The sequence below is a fragment of the Globicephala melas genome, chromosome 8, assembly GCF_963455315.2.
Source record: "Globicephala melas chromosome 8, mGloMel1.2, whole genome shotgun sequence".
Classification (NCBI taxonomy): domain Eukaryota; kingdom Metazoa; phylum Chordata; class Mammalia; order Artiodactyla; family Delphinidae; genus Globicephala; species Globicephala melas.
In genome coordinates, this window is record NC_083321.1 from 15361511 (window position 1) to 15379005 (window position 17495).

Here is a 17495-nt window from a genome sequence, read left to right on the forward strand (position 1 = left end):
TTATGGTTTGGCCTGCAATGTGGTGAACTGCTAACTACGCAGATTATGGGTACAAATCCGGAGGTGGCAGGAGAGGCGGCCGGGTGGGGTGGGGGGCGTGCTGGTGGCCTGGCTGCTGGACCACGTGTGCGGGCGGGGCCTGGCTGCTCCAGATGGGGCTGCAGATGTGCCCGTGGGAGCGCTTGGGACGGGGGCGGGCTGGGGGGGCTGCAGCATCGTGGCCTCACCCCACCTCCTGGCCCTCCATGGGCTTCCAGGCCAGACCAGCTGAGCTGTTCCCCCCGCGGCCACAGACACTGAAGCCCTCTGGGTGTTGGGTCCCTGAGCAGCTGGACAATGGGAGAGGTGGGGGGGGGGTGGAGAGAAGGGGCATGTTCACTGCTCAGATGGGGAAATCAAGGCACAGAGATGTGGGGTTATGTCCCCCAGGTCACACAGCAACTTGGTGACCAGGTTTGAAACCAAAGGCAGGTCTCTTGACTCTTGGTCATGACTGGGCAGGGAGAGGGGTGACTCAGCCCATAGCAGCTCAGATCATATCCCAAACAACCCAGGGCACAAGGGGTGGTCACTGCTGTCACACACATGACGAACAGGAGACACACTGCCCGAGGTGCCCAGCTGGAGGCAGTAGAGCTGGGTTTGTCCCAGGGCTGGGGAGGGAGGCTTCGGGGAGGAAGGGGCCTCAGTGAACATAGGATGGCTTCCTTAGATTAGCTGGAAGTTTCCTGCACAACAAAGCTGGGATGCTGGAGGGCAGTGGAGTCAGGATGTAGCTGTATTTTAGGTGAAATATGAGGAGTGTGAAGCTGGAGGGTCCCACAGTCCCAAAGCGGGCATGGGGAAGGGTGTCATCCCTCCCACCTTTTCCCATAGGGGAGACAAGGCACAGAGAGGGCCAGTCATTCCTTCAAGGAACACAGCATTTGGGTGGACTCATAGCAAACGGATTTGATGTCTTGGGCTCCTTCCCAGGGTGCCTGGGGTGAAAGAAAGCGGTGCTGAGTGCTGAGACCAGAACCTTCCCTTGTCCTTGGCCGAGGGGCCCAAGCGTCCCCTCCCTGCCCCCAGCCCAGGCCCCTCAGTCTGACCCATGGCTGGTCCTGAGGATAAGGCAGGTCAGGGGTGCCTGGGGCTCCCACCCCATCCAGCCAATGGCCTCCTCCCCAGCAGGAGTACCAAACTATGGGAGTCCTACCCAGGGCAGAGGAGATGGTTCACTCTCCCCGGCCTCCTGTTTCTAGGTCCTGGACCCCCAGGCACTTGGCCTAAGATGGCAGCGGGGAAGCAGGACATCAGAGCCTCAAAGTGGCAGGCGTCAGGATGTACGGGCAAATCCATCAATAGGAAATGCGAAATGAAATCGGAATTGCCGGGGCCCTGGGAAGCAGAGTCTGCTCAGGTGTCTGAGTCAACAAGCTGTTCCCGGGACAGCTGGGGTTCTTCTCAGGGAAAAGTGGCACTGCCCAGAACATGACCAGTACAAGCGAAAGCGGACGCTCCCGTCACGTACAACAAGGGCTGCCAGAGGGACTGTGACTGCGCAGGGCCTCTGCCCTGCCCCTCCCCCTGCCCCTCCCTCCTTCACAGCAGGATTCTGACCTGAGGGCCTTCCTCTTCTCCACCCACTCATGGATCCCCTTGGAAGTTGTACATGGCTTCTGGGGAGGTATTCTCAAGGATGGAATAAGCTAAGCATGAGCTGGGGATCTGATGGACCCGGGTATGAATCTGAGTCTCTTTTGTTAGCTGTGTGACCTTGGGCAAGTAACTTAACTTCTCTGAGCCTCATAGAATAAGGGTTGCTGTCTGCCTGACCCATAGTAGGTGTACATTAAAATGGCCATCCCCCTTCTTTTGTTTCCCCTTGAGAGGAAACTTCTGTTGCCCCACCCCTCCTATTGCCAATACCCCATAGGCTCCTTCTCCTCCAACTTACTTTTTCCTTAGTGAGAACAGGACTGCAGGGAAGCGAATAAGCAGCAGCCTTAGCTACCAGGCCCTGTGCTGGGTGTTTCCATCACTGCTGGGGAACTGAAGCACAGAGAGGTGAGGTCACTTGCTCAAAGTCACACAGCAACTGAGAGACCAAGGAGACAAAAGTCCAGACCTTTGGGAGCCCAAGGCTTTGCCTTTCCAGTCCGCCTTTCTGTCTGCCTCTTCTAATGAATCATAGACAGGCTTCAGACTCAAAAGATCAGTAAGGTGTGTGTGGGGGGGACGACATTGGGGCCATGGGGATGAGGGCACAACGCGGTGGGGTCTGGAAAAGAGAAGAGGGCTCGAGGGCAGGGTTTGTCTCCTCACAGTTTTGCAGAGGGGAGGGCCTGCCCCATGCTGTTGGGTGACTCACAGGACTGGGGGGCCCAGGGGAGGGTCAGGCTGGGGCTGTTGGGGGACTGAGAAGGCCAGGAGAGGGCCAGAGATGGGCTCAGACCTTGGGCACCCACTGGTCCTGCTCTTTGCTCCTGGGAGGGCAGGGATTCCTCCTTTGCTTTCAGGGGAAGCTCCGGGCTTCAGAACGTTTGTCCCCACCCCTGGCCCCTACCCCCAAGCTAGCCACAAAAGGAGGGCTTTCATCCTGGGAGAGGAACATTTTTCCCCCACGTCGTTCTATTGAATTCAGCAGAGCCTTTTATTTCTAATTCAGGAAGTGTCCTGACAATAAAGACATCATCGATATATTAACTCACTTCAAAATTTCAAGCACATTCTGGAGAGAGATTTTCCAAATGGAAAACAACACTGCAATAAAGGGAACAGTGTGGTCCCGGCTGTCACTGCGTTTATGGTTGGGCTTTGAGCAGGGGAGGGTGTGTGAGGGGAGAAAACGAATAAAAACCCTAACAAACCAACCAGGAAAGGCAAACTCCCACCATCGCGTCGAGGCGTTCGTTCCAGAATTGGCCTCCGTGACTGGGCATTGCTTCACTTCACTTCCATCTGCTGTAGCAGAGAAATTACAAGAAGCAACAGCTATGTTTTAGTGCCCCTGGCCATGATATTAACGCTATTGACACCCTCCCAGGAAGACATTCAAGCTCATTCTCTAATTTCCAGTGGTCACGGGTGTCTGTGAAGTCTCTTATTGCACACAGAGGCCTGTGATAGGATTTATTTTCAGGGACTCTTTCAATTCCCGCCTCCCAGCGCGCTCTGGAGCGGAGACGGTCTCTCCTCGCTTTAGAGGTGAGGAAAGCTGAGGCTTGTTCAATGTCACACAGCTAGAAGGCGACAGTCAGGGTGGTGTCCAAGTGCTCTGACCCAGACACCCCTGCTGAGAGGAAAACTTTGGTTCTTGGAGGGCAGTGGGGATGAAGGCCCTCCAGCCTGACACCCTACTTTACCTTCAGTGTCAAAGTTGAGCCAACTTCTCCTTAGTGGGAATTCACTCATTCATTCATTTATTCAACGGATACTTATGGAGAATCTTCTAGAAGCCAAGGCTTGTGCTAGTGCAGGGATGGAGTGATAAATAAAAACAGCAAACCCCAGACTCACTGATTTTCAGGGTCAGGCCACTTTCTCCCGCCACCCCCTCCTCACTGAAGAAGGGGCAGCTCTGGCCCCTGATCTGCCTTAGATTTTTCTCCACCCACCGGGAGCAGCCCCCAGACGGGCGTGAGACCAAGGCTGGTGCCTCCCACTCCCTCCTCACAGCCCACCCCCGGCCTCTGCCCCAGACCCTTCTGGTTTCAGCTCTGCCTGCCTGGGACAGGCCAGGGGCAAGGGAGCCCCCGGGGAGCCTGGAGCAACAGCCATGAGGGGGTGGGGAAGGGAAGCGGGGCAAGCAGAGGTGTGTTTTGAAATCTGCTTCCTTTTGGCCACGGTTGAACTTCCAAGCAGCCGGGTTTGACTGACAGGCGCGGAAAGGGAGCCCCGGCTCCCCGTGGAGCCCGGGGCAGAGATGGAGCGGCTCCGAGGGGGCTGGGGCTCCAGGGCCCTCTTCCTCTGCCCTTCCTCCCTGCTCTCTGCCGGGGAGAGCCTGGGGGCCTGGGTTCCGGCTCCCTGGGCCCAAAAAGGCCAGGGTGAGGGTGGAGGTCTTGTAGTCTGAGACAGGAAAATCCCAGAATCACTGCAAGACTGAGCCCTTTCACGCGCGTTTGCCAACAGCAGCCCCGTGAACAAGGGCAAGCAGCATTTACTGAGTGCCTACTGTTTATTCTTTACATATGCTTATTAAATGAGTTCATCTTTGTAAAAATCTTAGAATAGTGCCCAGTGCATGTATATGCATATATGCATATGCATATATATAATCATATATATGCATTCTGAAATGAATAAAGTCTGCCATTTGCCTGTCCGACTCAGATCTGTCCCCTGCTCTTTCTTTAGCCTTCTCTGTGTCTTAGGGTTGACTCTGGCCAAACGACATCTCCCAGGCTCTCTTGCCAACTGGCTTCCTGTTATCCTTGGCCAATGGGAAGAGCTGGTTAGCGATCAGAGGGTGGGAGCCAGAGTTCTTCTTCCCCTTCCCACCCTGATCTTCTGCTGTCATCCTGGGCAGTATCTGAGCCACCCCTGTGGTACCAGGCCCTGGGGACAGGCCCTCACTCTGTGTCCCAGCTCCTGTGGTCAGCCCCCGCCTGACTGTGGCTCCAGTGCCCCTCCCCGATCCTGGCTCCTGGTCTCGCGTCCCTCTTGGTCCCAAGGATATTGCAGCTTCCTGCTGCTACTTGCCCCTGAGTTGCCCTCTCATCCCATAAAGCCTTTCAGCTCTTCTAACCCCTTCAAAATGAGTGCCCTATATTAAATTCCTTCTGTTGAAATAACTGCAGTTCCGGTTTCCTGACCAGATCTAATAAAATCCCCAACTATGGGCCACGCTCAGGTATCTGCCTTCAAGAAGGTTATAATCCAGTAGGGAAGAAGGGTGTTCATCCAGTCATCACGTAAATACATATATAATTACAGACAGCAGTCAGGGCCGTCAAGGACAGAGTCTATAAAGAAAGGTCCTATCAATGGGACCTGGATCCCACCTTGAGGTCAGGTTTCCCTGAGGAATGGACATGTTTTCCAGGCACTGCATGAGATGCTTTCCACACACCAGTGGACCTCATGGCAATACTGCAAGGTAAGGGTTATCATCCGCATTTCATGGATAAAGAGGGGAAGGTCCAGCAAGATACAACCTTCTACTACAGTCGCACAATCCTGGGGGGCCTGGGCTGTGATGGGGACCCGGGACCTGCCTAACCTTTGCCTGGCTCCATGCTGCCTACTGTCTGGAACTGAAACTTTGCAGAGGAAAGAATAGGCCTGAAGAAGGACAGTGACTTCCCCAGGGTCCCCAAACCAGGAGAAGCTGGGTCACCCCGTTCCATAAGAGATCCCAGGGCCACCTCTGCCCTGTGGACTTCTCCAGTCACGGCTCAGCTGCAGACTCAGTGCTTCCTCCCCTTCCCCCTCCTCCAGCTTCCCTCCAGCCCCAAGGCTGAGGCCCACGGTTCTGGGCCCAGTGCCAGAGCCTGCCCCTCGGCGACCCCTTTCCCACTGTCCTGAGGTCCTGAAACTTGCTCTCTGTCTCAGGGGAAAGAAAGCTTCTGCAGCCCTCTTGAGGCCATGTGTATGCGAGTGAGTGTGTGTGTGCACGCACGAGTGCGCTCACGCTCACCTAGGGCACGTCTCCCCTGTGGTAGGAGGTGGGGGACCCTTCCAACCAGCCCTCGCTGTGAGTCAACCCCCCTAAAAGTCATGCCTAGGTGTGGGCACGACCTCCTGCTGCAGGGGGCGTAGATAGGTGAGAGTGGGGGAATGTGGGGAAGTGGGGGTCCTGGGGGCTTTTTAGGGCAGAGCAGCCCCTGCCACAGGCTCTGGGGTCACAGGGAGGGGCCCAGGGCTTTCTGGCTGGGAGCCGGTGGGGACAGAGAGCTGGCCCAGGGACAGTGGGAGAGGCAAGACTCCAGGACATCTGGGCTGGGGGAAGGTGAAAATTATTCATGCAGGAGGTAAAGGCCTGGCTCTGCGTGGCCCTGAGGTCTCTGACGGGAAGTTAAGGCCTCGGGGAACAGGGAGCTTGGCTGGGAAAGGGCTGGGGGAGGGAACCAGCCACAGAGAGAAGCTGGCTGATGCCTCCTTGAGCAGATGGGGACACTGAGACTGAGAGGTGGATGATACGTTCAAGGAAGAGACTGGAAATGACCTAACTTTCAGTACTTCCGACTTTCCACCCCATCATTCCTATATCCATGCCAGCCGGAAGCCACTTCCTTAAAATCCCAGCCACCTTAGCCTAATTTTCTGTGGGAGACGGGAGGTAGCACTGGGCTACAATAGCCAGCATTTATTAGACTTTATCATTGTATTTTATTTTATTTTATTTTATTTGGGGCTGCACCACGTGGCATGTGGGATTCTAGTTCCCCGACCAGGGATCGAACCCGTGCCACCTGCAGTGGAAGCGTGGAGTCTTAACCACTGGACCGCTAGGGAAGTCCAGCCAGCATTTATTAAACTCTCACTATGAGTCAGAATCTGTCTAAATAAACTCACAACTGTCATTCCATGTGTCTTCACAGTAATCCCACTAGGTAGATGCTATACTCATCCCCATTTTACGGATGAAGAAACTGAGGATAAGGAAGGTTAATACTTGCCCGAGATCACTCAAATAGGCAGTGGGGGATCCAGGATTTAATCCAAGGATCCAGAGCCCCTGCAGTGCCACCAAAGACTTGCCGGAAAATGCCCTCCTCCCCACTGTGTGCCCTCACGGCAGCAGCCCGTGACTGTCCTCTATGGGAACCTCAGCAGGGGCCTTATCAGCTGTCTCAGGCATCCTGGGCTCGGCACACACCGTGGTTCCTTTGCCTTCATTCATTCATTCCTCATCCTACAGGAATTTATTGAGCATCTACTACATGCCAGGTGCTGGAGATTTGAGCACAAAATCATCACCATCTCCAGTGTCATGGTGTTTACATTCTAGCGGGAAAGATGGAAAATAAAGAAATATATAACATAATACCAAATACTCGTACTGCTAATAGATAATCAAGAAAGGGGATGAAGATTGACAGGTGGTATTTTAGAAACAGGGGTCAGGGAGAGTCTCTCTGAGGAGGTGATACTGAAGCAGATCTGTAGGGAAGTGATTTATCACAGCATAAATGAATGACTCTCTGAAAGTCTATCTAATGTCTGTCTTTCCCGCCACACTGTCGCTCCGTGAAAACGAAACGCTTGCCTGTCTTGTCCATAATGGTATCTCAATGCTTAGAACAGTGCCTCACACATGGTAGGTGCTCAACGAACAGTGCCTTGCACACTGTAGGCGAATGGGTGCATGAATGAGGCAGAAAATCTTTGTACGCTCAAGTTCTAACTGCGCTCCTGCCCCAAAGAGGATGCAGACTTGTCAGTTTCCTCTTCAAAGCCTCCCTTCCCTCCCAAAAAGCGAGTGAACAGGGAGCTTGACTGATCCCTTTTTTTTTTTGGAGATGAAAAGTACATTTTACTTTTGATACATTTTACTTTTGATACATTTTACTTTTAAACATCTCTCAGAATAATACTCTGCATTCTGATATTTTATTCTTATTCCATTCTATTCCATTCAGTTTCATTCTGCTGCGTTCATTCATTACAAAATACCGATCGTGAGCTACCATATCAATTTCTTAACCCACCAATTGCAACCTGCAGTTGGAAAAACCCTCCTTGAAGGCTGGTCTCAACTGCTAGCTTCTCCAAGATGTCTCTGCATTGTCCAGTTTGGCAGACACTAGTCACATGTGGCAATTTAAATTTTTTGTGCTCATTAGACGGATCCTTTGGGACAGGTGTTGAGAATCCCAACTCAAACATCTGGGCCCAAAACAGATGATTAAGGAAAGCCAGCACGCAGCGGGGCTACGGGGACGTGGAGCGAGAAGAGGGAGAGCTGGAGATGGGACCAGCTTACAGTGCTCTTGCTGTTCTCCAGACAGCCCCGGTGCGCCGTCATCCACACCCCTGTTAGAAGCAGGGCCCCCGCCAGGGAGGCCAAGGTGGTGGGAGAAGTCTGCTTCCTCACAGCTGTGTCGACTCTGGAGTTGCAGGGCTGGACAGGAAGGGGGATGGGGAGGGCACCTCCACCCCCAGCACAGGGGGGCTGTAAGTGGGCAGGAGGTCAGGGCCATCTGGAAGCGTCCCAGGCTCAGGAGAGTCAAGGCTGGCTGGCGGCTAGGGGCTTTATTCTACCAAAGGGAAAGATCCCTTCCGGGGGTGGGCTGTTAGCGAGGGCCTGGGCTTCGGGAAGGCTCTTCTGCTCCCCAGTGCCAGGGCCCAGAGTCCACCTGCAGAGTCTCAGCGTCCCTCAGGTCGGCCCTCCTGAGCTGAGATTGGCCTGAGAGGGAGGAGGTGTGGGAATAGCTGAGGGGCTGTGGGGAGAGGGCGGGACGTCCACCTCAAAAGCGCTGGCCCAGCCACCAGCTGGCTGTGGCCCTGGCAGGCCGTGTCCCCTCTCTGGACCTCAGTTTTCTCACTCTGTAAAATGGGATGATCACAGCAACACCGACCTCACAGGACTGCTATGGGGATCAACAGGTGAAGCCACATTATTGCGCAAATGCAAAGCATAGGCACTGGGTGATGGACTCAGAGGAAAAAGAAAACTTGCTCCATGTTTGCTGATTTTCCCCCCCAAGCTGGCGCTTAGCTCAACAGGCCAGCACTTGTGTTTTGGAATCAGACTTTGAATCCTGTTTAACGATTCTCTGAGCCTCAATTTCCGTGCCTGTAAAATGGATGAACACAGTAAATAGTAAAATAGAAAAACACAGCACAGCTTCTGGCGCATGGGAAGATAAAAACAGCAGTTTATATCACGGAGTAAATGTCAGGGGCTCAAGATGAAGAAAGGTGGGCTCCCTGCCCTCAAGCTCATGGTCACTTGGGGACAGATACCTAATGACTGTGGGAGAGGTTAGTAAGGGCCGGGGGGGCCTGGATGGAGCAGGGGTGTCCAAGCAAGCCTGCCAACAGCAGGTGGCACAGACGCCAAGGCTGCGAGGGCAGGTGGCACCTCCCCAGGGTGCCCGGCACTCCAGGCAGAGGGACCTGCGTGGGTAAAGGCAAGGAGGCCGGAAAAGCACAGAGGCGTAAACTGGCTGAGGACAGGGCACCCGGAGGCTCCCTACCAGAGCTCCCCAGGGCCAGCCAACGTAAGGAAGGGGGCCAAAGCCCACACCCCTCTGTGCGTGACCCTGAGTCACCGCTGCCCCGCAGGGCCCGGCCTACTTTTCCCTGGATTGCGCAGGGCGGAAATCCAGCAGGGGCAGCCAGGCTGACATCAAACCCTCCCACCACAGGCCTGGCCTCAGCCCCTCTCCAGGCCTCAGCGTAGCCATAAATCCCCGGGCAGGGCGGTGGGAGGGGCAGGCCCCCGCACACGTCCCGGCGGCTGGACAGAGGCCGGCATCTCTGGCTGGCGGTGACTGAGCGCCCCGACACCCCATCACTCATCCCGCACGCCCAGCTGCCCCCACCTTGGCAGCAGCCCATCCATCTCAGCCGGACGCTTTCAAGTCCAGCCCCAGGCCTCTCTGCTTAGTGTTAAGATGAGCCTGGGCTCACGCGGACTGTTCTTATTTATCTTCAGGTTCATCCCCCAGTGGCCATCACTCTGCGGGGCAGCCGCAGTTCTCAGGACAGGCCTCCAGAATCCGGTCCTCCTCCGGCTGACTTTCCAGTTCCCCGCCTGGCAGTGCACAGAGAAGGCTTGCTGCTCGAGGGCGATTCGTCTGAGTCACAGGCCCTTATAACTGGGCGTTTGGGCCTCTGCTATCTCCTGGCAGCCCTTTGAAGCATTAGTGTCTGTGCACTTTACCGGGGGAGACGGAGACCCAGAGTGGGGAGCCGCTCGGCTCGGGGGTCTCCTGGTTGCCTGGCTCTGCCGCGGGCACCAGTGGCCGATCTTTGGCCAAATCGCGCAAGGCCTTGTGGGGCCTTTGTCTTGACGTCCTGCAGGTCTGGGCAGACCAATTCGTGTCCAGTGTCCTCTGCTAGACTGGGAAGTCCTCCAGGCAAGGCCCACGCTGCCCCAGATCTCCCACCCCAATCACAGGATTCTAGACTCAGACACGGGAAGGAAACTTAGTGCTGGGATTCAGAAGTGGGGTTCTGGAATCAGACAGGGCTGGAGCCCTGACTCTCCACATCCTAGCTCGTGACCTTGGGAGCTGGTAAGTTCTCCGAGTCTTAGTTCCTCCCGTGCAGACTGAGGGCAAGTAATAGAACCTGTGAGGTAACACGTGGAAACTTCCTGGAACCATGCAGGGCATAGGAGGTGAGCTCAATGAAGGCCCATGACTGTGTTTCTTATCACCATCACCCTCCCAGGGGCTCTTGACCTGGGGTCTTCAGAGAGGTAACAGGATAAGTATCATCCCATTATTCTGGCAATTCCAAGGCCCTTACACCCCCAGCTTGGAGAATCCTGCCTGGACAGAGAATGTTCTCTCTTAGGGGTGATTAGAATTCCAACAGCCCAGTGTGGACACAGCAGTCATCTCAGAGGATGACCACAGGCATGTTGGAGGGATAGAAGGAGGGAGGAATAAATTATTACTTTAAAACAAAGTTTGTTCAAGAGATAAGATCTTTCAAAACACAGGATAATGCAAGCTTGGAAAGAAGACCGGGGAGCTCTAATTTGGTCCAGGACCACCCCTGCCCCCCACCCCAGCTCTGGGCCTGATGCTGCTTTGATGACCCCTCCTGTCGGCCCCCTGAGCGTGGTCCCATTCTCCAGGTGAGGACACTGAGATTTAGGGAGGTGACCTGACTTGCCCATCGTCACACTGGTGGAGGCCAGGTCAGGCCTCCACGCTGCAGAGGTAGAGGCCTTAGGGAGGAAGACACAGCACGGGCTTTGGAGTTAGGCAGGCCTGGATCCCAGCCCGAGTCTGCCACCCACTGCTGTGAGATTGTGAGCAAACCTCATTTCCTCATCTGGAAAGAGGGTGTGAAACCACTTGAGGGAGTTAAGGACTAATTCTCTAGGTGATCTGACTCGTGGGCACATTTTCAGAGATGAGGCCTCGCACTTCCTGACACCCACAGGTCTGGTGGCCAAGGTCCCCAGTTCCCACACCCTCCATCTGCAGCCCCCGAGGTCTGTTCCTGGAGCCAAGAGCCATGGCCTGGCTGCCAGGGTGAGGTGGAACTTCCCAAAACAGGGGCTCTTGTCTTCTGCTGCCACCCAGATGTGGAGACCTCCTTGGTCACAGAAGACTGTGTCTTTGAGTGGTTGTAATCCCCTTTGACCTCAGGATGAGGAGGAGAGAAAGGGGGTGGAAGAGAACTGGAGAGTTCCTCATTAGGCAACATAGACACCCAGGCCTCCGTTTCCACCCCTGTGAAATGAGTGAGCAGGAATGAGATTAGATGATCTCTTAGGACACTTCCAGCTGAGGGCTGGGTGTGGACCTCCCCAGTGCTGGGGCAGGAGGCAGCGTCTCTGTGCCCCTCGCCCCCAGAGATCTGTAGCCCCCATGAAGTCAGAGCTGGGAGAGACTTGAGTGACAACCTCCTTTTACAAATGAGCACAGAAAAGGAAAGGAACTCACCCAAAGCCACACAGGATGTACGTGGCAAAGCCCAGGGAGCAACCCAGGTGTTCTGACCTCAGCCCAGGCCTCACCTGCTACACCATGCTGTGTGCAATAGAAAGATCCTGGTTGTTGAATGAATGAATGAATGAATGAATGAAAGTTCAGTGAGAAGCCCCAACCTCCTCCCTCCCTCCCTCCCTCTCTTCCTCCTCCCTTCCTTCTTTCTTGCCTTTCTCTTCTCCTTTCTTTCCCTCCTCCCTCCTCCTTCCCTCCTCCACACTCCAAATGTCTGTTCTGGGCCAGGCCTTGTCCCAGATAGTGGGGCCTCCAAGCTGAGCCGACCACATCCCTGTCCTCTGATAGTTCTTAGACAAGTGGGCAAGAAAGAGCCTCCTGGGAGCCTCCTGACCCTGACGGGCCCCCAGGAGTCCCTCTCTCCCCACACGCCACGCCCAGGATGTGAGGGGGTTAAAAAGCACAGGGCAGAACAGGCCCACTCACGGCCCGATCCCCGGCCGGCCAGCCAGGCCACCTCTGGGGGCTTTGCTGTGTTTCTTTTCCTCCTCTTCCTCTCTCCTTTTTTTTTTTTTTTTTCAAGAAACACATGTCATTCGCCATAACTCATGCGCTTATTATAATCATGACCAGATGGTTAATGGGATGTAATAAAACCAACGCTAACCTGGCCCTGCTCGCAAACCTCTCCCCCCTGCCTCCACCCTGCAGCCAGCCCGCCTGCCCCTGAGCTACTTCAACACTTTCATGGCAAGAGTGACCTGAGGAAAAGGGAGAAAAGGGGGAGTGAACGCTGTCATTCACTTTTCGTTCATTCACTCATTCATTCATTTGTCATTCATTCATCTCTCATCCATTCATTTTTATTGAACGCGTAGCGTATGCCAGGCACTGAAGATGCAACAGTAAAGGAGGACAGGCTCACCTCCGTCCTCCTCGGTCCTCTGGCAGGAAAGATAGATGTCTTATAAACAGGTAATTAAACCCTTAATTAATTACAGTTAATTACAGAGGGGATGGCCTTACAGGAAGGCCAACCGAGACTGGACCGTCCCCTTCAAGAGCAGAACTGTGTCTATTTGATTCATCCACGTATACGGGGTCCCTAGGAGGTCCTTCATGAATATTTGTCCAGTGAATGAATGAATGAATGAATGAGTGAGCTGTAGATCAGAAAAGGCTTTCCTGAAGGACAAAAGTTGAGTTTTAAAATAATGTCTCCCAAATGGAGAGTCCAGTGAAATACATGAAGAAAAGAGTAGAAATTCTATTCATTTTTATTTCTCAATTTTAAAATAAGAAACTAACATTTTCTCTGATTATATATACAGACCGATGATAGACTATGTGGTATATACATGAAGTTCACAAATAGCTCTACGTGCAGTGGGGTGTGCTCCGTGTTTTTACTGCTGGGGAGAGGCGTGTGATCAAGAGTTGGGAGACCCCTCGTCTTAGCTCAGGCTGCCCTCACGGAATACCATACACTGCGTGGTTTAAACAACAGAAATTTATTTCTCATGTTTCTAGAGGCTGGGAAGTCCAAGATCAAGGTGTTGGCCAATTTGTTTCCTGGTGAGAGCTCTCTTCCTGGCTTGAAGCTGACTACCTTTTCCCTGCGTCCTCACACAGCTTGTGTGCACATGGGTGGAGAGAGAGGCCCCTCTTTCTTCCTCTTCTTATAAGGCCACCTAGCCTATCAGACTAGGCTCCCATCCTATGGCCTTACTGAACCTTAATTCCCCGCTAAAACACTTATCTCCAAATGTAATCACGTTGGAGGTTAGGGCTTCAACATAATGAGTCTGGGGGGCATACCTCTGCCCTAAAGAATGGACAGGTGAGGTCCTGGATGAAGGGTGAAGGTGCTGGGGGAAGGGGACCCACATTCTAGAAGCAGTGTCTATTTCAAAAGCCCTGACATGGGGATGAGCTTGGGGCCAAGAGGAATAAAATTCCCACCTTTCCATTAGCCATCCTTAGGAAAGTATTTCTTCCCTCTAGGCACGCTTCGTGCTGACATGAGCCTAGTACTCATTTAGATGCGCAAAACAAAGTGGGAGGTAGAATCGGAGGATGATCTGAGATTCCAAGCCCAGGGAGGCTTCTGGACAGCGGGATGGCTCAATGGAGGTGGTCATAATATAAAGATGTAGTGTGGATGTAATGTCACGGTGTGCGCTCCAGGCCAACACCTAGGACGTAAAGCTTCATTCTCTGCTGTCCTGATGCCAAGACTCCCCTACCCACTCTCCCTCTCCAGTCTCTCCTTGCCCCAGAGCAGGCCCCCACCTGCACTGCTCCCAGCACCCACTCGGGCCTTCCCGAGGTCTATCCCACAGGAGGACAGGATGCAGAGGGATCCTGTTAAAGCGGATGAGCGTGCCGCTCACAGGCTTAAACCCTCAGAGCTTCTGCCACACTCAGAATACATCTCAGTCCCTACCGTGGCCCGGAGGCATGGACTGCGTGAGCTGGCTTCTGGTCACCTCTTCCAAATTCACTCCTATCCCACCTTCGGCTGCCACATGGGCCTTCTTGCACATGCTTGGACACACTGAACCCTCCCACCCCAGGGCCTTTGCACTCACTGCTACCTCTCCCTGGATCACTCTCTCTCCTTTTATCCCAGTGTCTCACTCCCTCACACTTCACTCTGGTCTCTACCCAAATGACATTGCTTCAAAGAGGTCTTCTGGGGCCACCCCATTCCTTCTTCTTCTTTTTTTTTTAATAGCACTTATCACAATCTGACATATTATATGTGTTTGTTTATTTGTAATATTGCCTCTCTCCCACTAAAATGTAAGCTCTAGGAGAACAGGAATGTGGGTCTGTTCCTTACTGCATTCTGAGGGCTTATAAAATTATCTGGCCCCCAGCAGGTGCTTATGAAACATTTGTCAGATGACTGAATTAATAAGCAAATGAACAGAAAGCTTTTTTGCAACTTGTCAAGCAGAAGGAGATGGGAGAGAAGGAAGGAGATGGACCACGAGAGACTAGGAGACCCTGGCAGGAAGTTTGGAGTTTGTACTAACTGAAATAGGGAGATACTGAAGAATCTAACATGATTTGGTTTATATTTTGTAAAGATAACTCCCCTGGGTATGCTATGACAGAATAAAAGGGGAGATTTTTTGACTATGGAATTGGGGGAAATTAGGGGCAATCTGATAAAATTATGGGGAAAGCAACACTTTCAGCCTCAGTCTCCCCATCCGTCCTCTCTCCCCGTGCCTCCCCAAATCTCTCTAAGGTCCCTTTTTTTATATTAAAAAAGGAATAAATACAGGGGTGGTAAGATCACTTTCCACCACGTCCAGCCATCCATGAGTTTTCTATCTGTTCTCTGCGTGTCCTCCCCATTCCCGAGTGTGTGAGAAGAGGGTCCGGCGCTGATTTATGCTGCTGACAGAAAATCTAATGAATTGAAGACATGAAAGCATAACAAGGTTCCCCCTGGGATAAATCCATTCTGGATTCGGGCCTTTGAGAGGGGCACGTGGCCCTGCTGACAGCCCAGTGTCCGTGATGGATGTGGCGCTGGACGCCGCGCTCGGGGCACCGAGGAGCTCGCTGGGGGTGGTGATGGGAGGAGCGGATGGAGACTTAGGAGGCTCTAAAACATCCGAACCTTGTAGCGAAAGGAGCTTAAGGCAAATCCAAAACGGAGATTCCAAGCACGTGTGGGGTGCACGCAGGCTGATTTCACTGTATGGGAAGGATGCATGGAGAACCCGGGGCAGATGGAGGCGTGGGGTGAGGACCCAGGGACTTTGGTCCTGGCCTTGGGCCAAACTTTGTCACTAAACGCAACCTTGGACAACCCCCTAGCAGGGCATGTATGTCCACCTGTAAAATAAGGCTTTAAATAAATCAGGGACCGAAAATGTCAGTGCTTATGGGAGGCCAGGACAGATTTTGCGTAAACGGGAGAAGTGAGCTAGGTAGAAGCTGTAGGAAAAAGGAGAACATTTGCCCTGTTTGTAAGAAGTGGCCACCATTCAGCTCTAACCGATGGGATTATTGTCAGAGTTGGGTCCAGGAGGGAGGCAGTGGCAACTCTTCTGCTTATGAAAGAGAAGTCAGAAAGTCATCACTGTGGTGACTTTTTTATTATTCATCTCAGCAAGCCAGCTAGACTGGCTCCCGAGGCAAGGCCCCCACACAGTGCTCTGGTGCCTTCAACAATACTCTGCACATTGTAGGGGCCCTACAGTCTGAAGTGTCATCCGTGCCTGGTGTGAAATGACTCTTGAATAACTGAATGCATAGGTGGGTGGGTTGTGTAGCAGGAGAAGGAAGGACAAACGTAACCAGTTCAATATTTCAAGTATTTTCTTCAGTTGGAAGACCACTCTCCTTTTTCCTTCTCTTTAACCATACTCGAGACAAAGGGAGAACAGATGTCCCCTTAGTCATACCACGGATGCCCCAAAATTGGCGAGACGCCATCTGGGGCCAGCTCCATGACTCCCACTGGGAAAGAGGGATTCCGGATGATTCTGAGGAACTGGCTGCTCAACCGACAGGTGGTGTCAAAGAGGAGAGATCAGGGTCTCTGCGTGTCAGGAGAGGGCGCGGCAGGAAGCCCAGCTCTGGGACACACACCAGGGAAGTGCTCGATGCTTGTGTGTTGCGACACAGGCTCACGAGTGTAGAGGTTCGTCTCACCCCAACATCACGTCATGGAGTGTGTCGGAGATGGTTAGAATCCACCAAATATTCCAAGTGCTCCTTTCATCTCCCAGAATCCCTTGCAGCAGGGACGGGGCCTCAGGACTCCCTGGGCTAGTAGCCTCCGAATGGAGACTCTGGGTGCCCCTGCCAGGCAGAGGCAGTTAGAGCCGGCGTCCCTTCCTCGTCTTTCTCTCCTCTGCCTCGGGACCTAGGCGGCCACCTGTTCCAGAGTCTGCTGCTAACACACAGCAGAGTTGATGAGAGCGAGAAATACAATGGTGATGTCCCCAGGCCGCTGAGCTGTGTGGGTCTATCAGTTACCACAGCACAGCCTGGTCTGTCCTAATTAGTAGCTGGATTCACATCTAAGCAAGTCTCCTGCATGTTTCAGAGATAGGCAAGAGCTCGTAGTTTTATCAACACGAGAGTTCATTTTAAGGACTCTCAGTCTTCTGGTTCAACCACCCCCTTTTCACAGATGGAGAAACTGAGGCAGGCCCAGAGAGGAGGAGCAACAGCACCGGTGAGGCACCAGGGTGGCCTGGGTGAGTCCCCAGCTGGGGTCTCCTGGCCCGCAGCCCATCATGGCCACTCTGATCAAATCAAAGTTTCAATGAAACATACTCTAAAAGTTCAAAAGACTGGCTCCTCCAAAGAAGCCTAAAAAGACATTTTGTCTGTGGGGCAGGCTTCTGGTGTCCCAGATGCTGCTTGTCTCTGGGCAGCTCACTGTAAACCACCCTGGCTTCCTTCACCCCTTCAAAGACTCCTCTTTCCCCTTCCCCGGCCCCTCACTGCCCCTCCCTCTCTCACCTTCTGGAATTCCGCCCGCTGGACATCTCAAGTGAGATTTAAGCTCGTCGCTGCCGCCCAGAGATGGGCTCCACCACATGTGTGTGGCTGAGAATCCAGCCCTTCGTGAAGCTATTAAGTTCCCTTTGAGAAGCCACAGGCTTTACCATGTAATGAGCAGCCTGTACAAGACGAGCCCCACCATTAACATGAACAGTCTCTCAACTCCCAGATGTCTGTGTGTCCCTCTTCAGGATCGAGAGTCATCAGCTGGTGCAGGGCTGGCTACAGGGATCGACAGGGTAGTTCAATGTATGCATTGAACCCTTTACTATACACCCTCCTTATGAACGTGATACATTGCCCGCACCCAGGGGCAGATGTTCTGGTGGGAGAGCAGACATAAAACAATTAATTAATTGCAATTGTGTTAAGTGTCATGTGTGAGATATACAGGGCAATGTG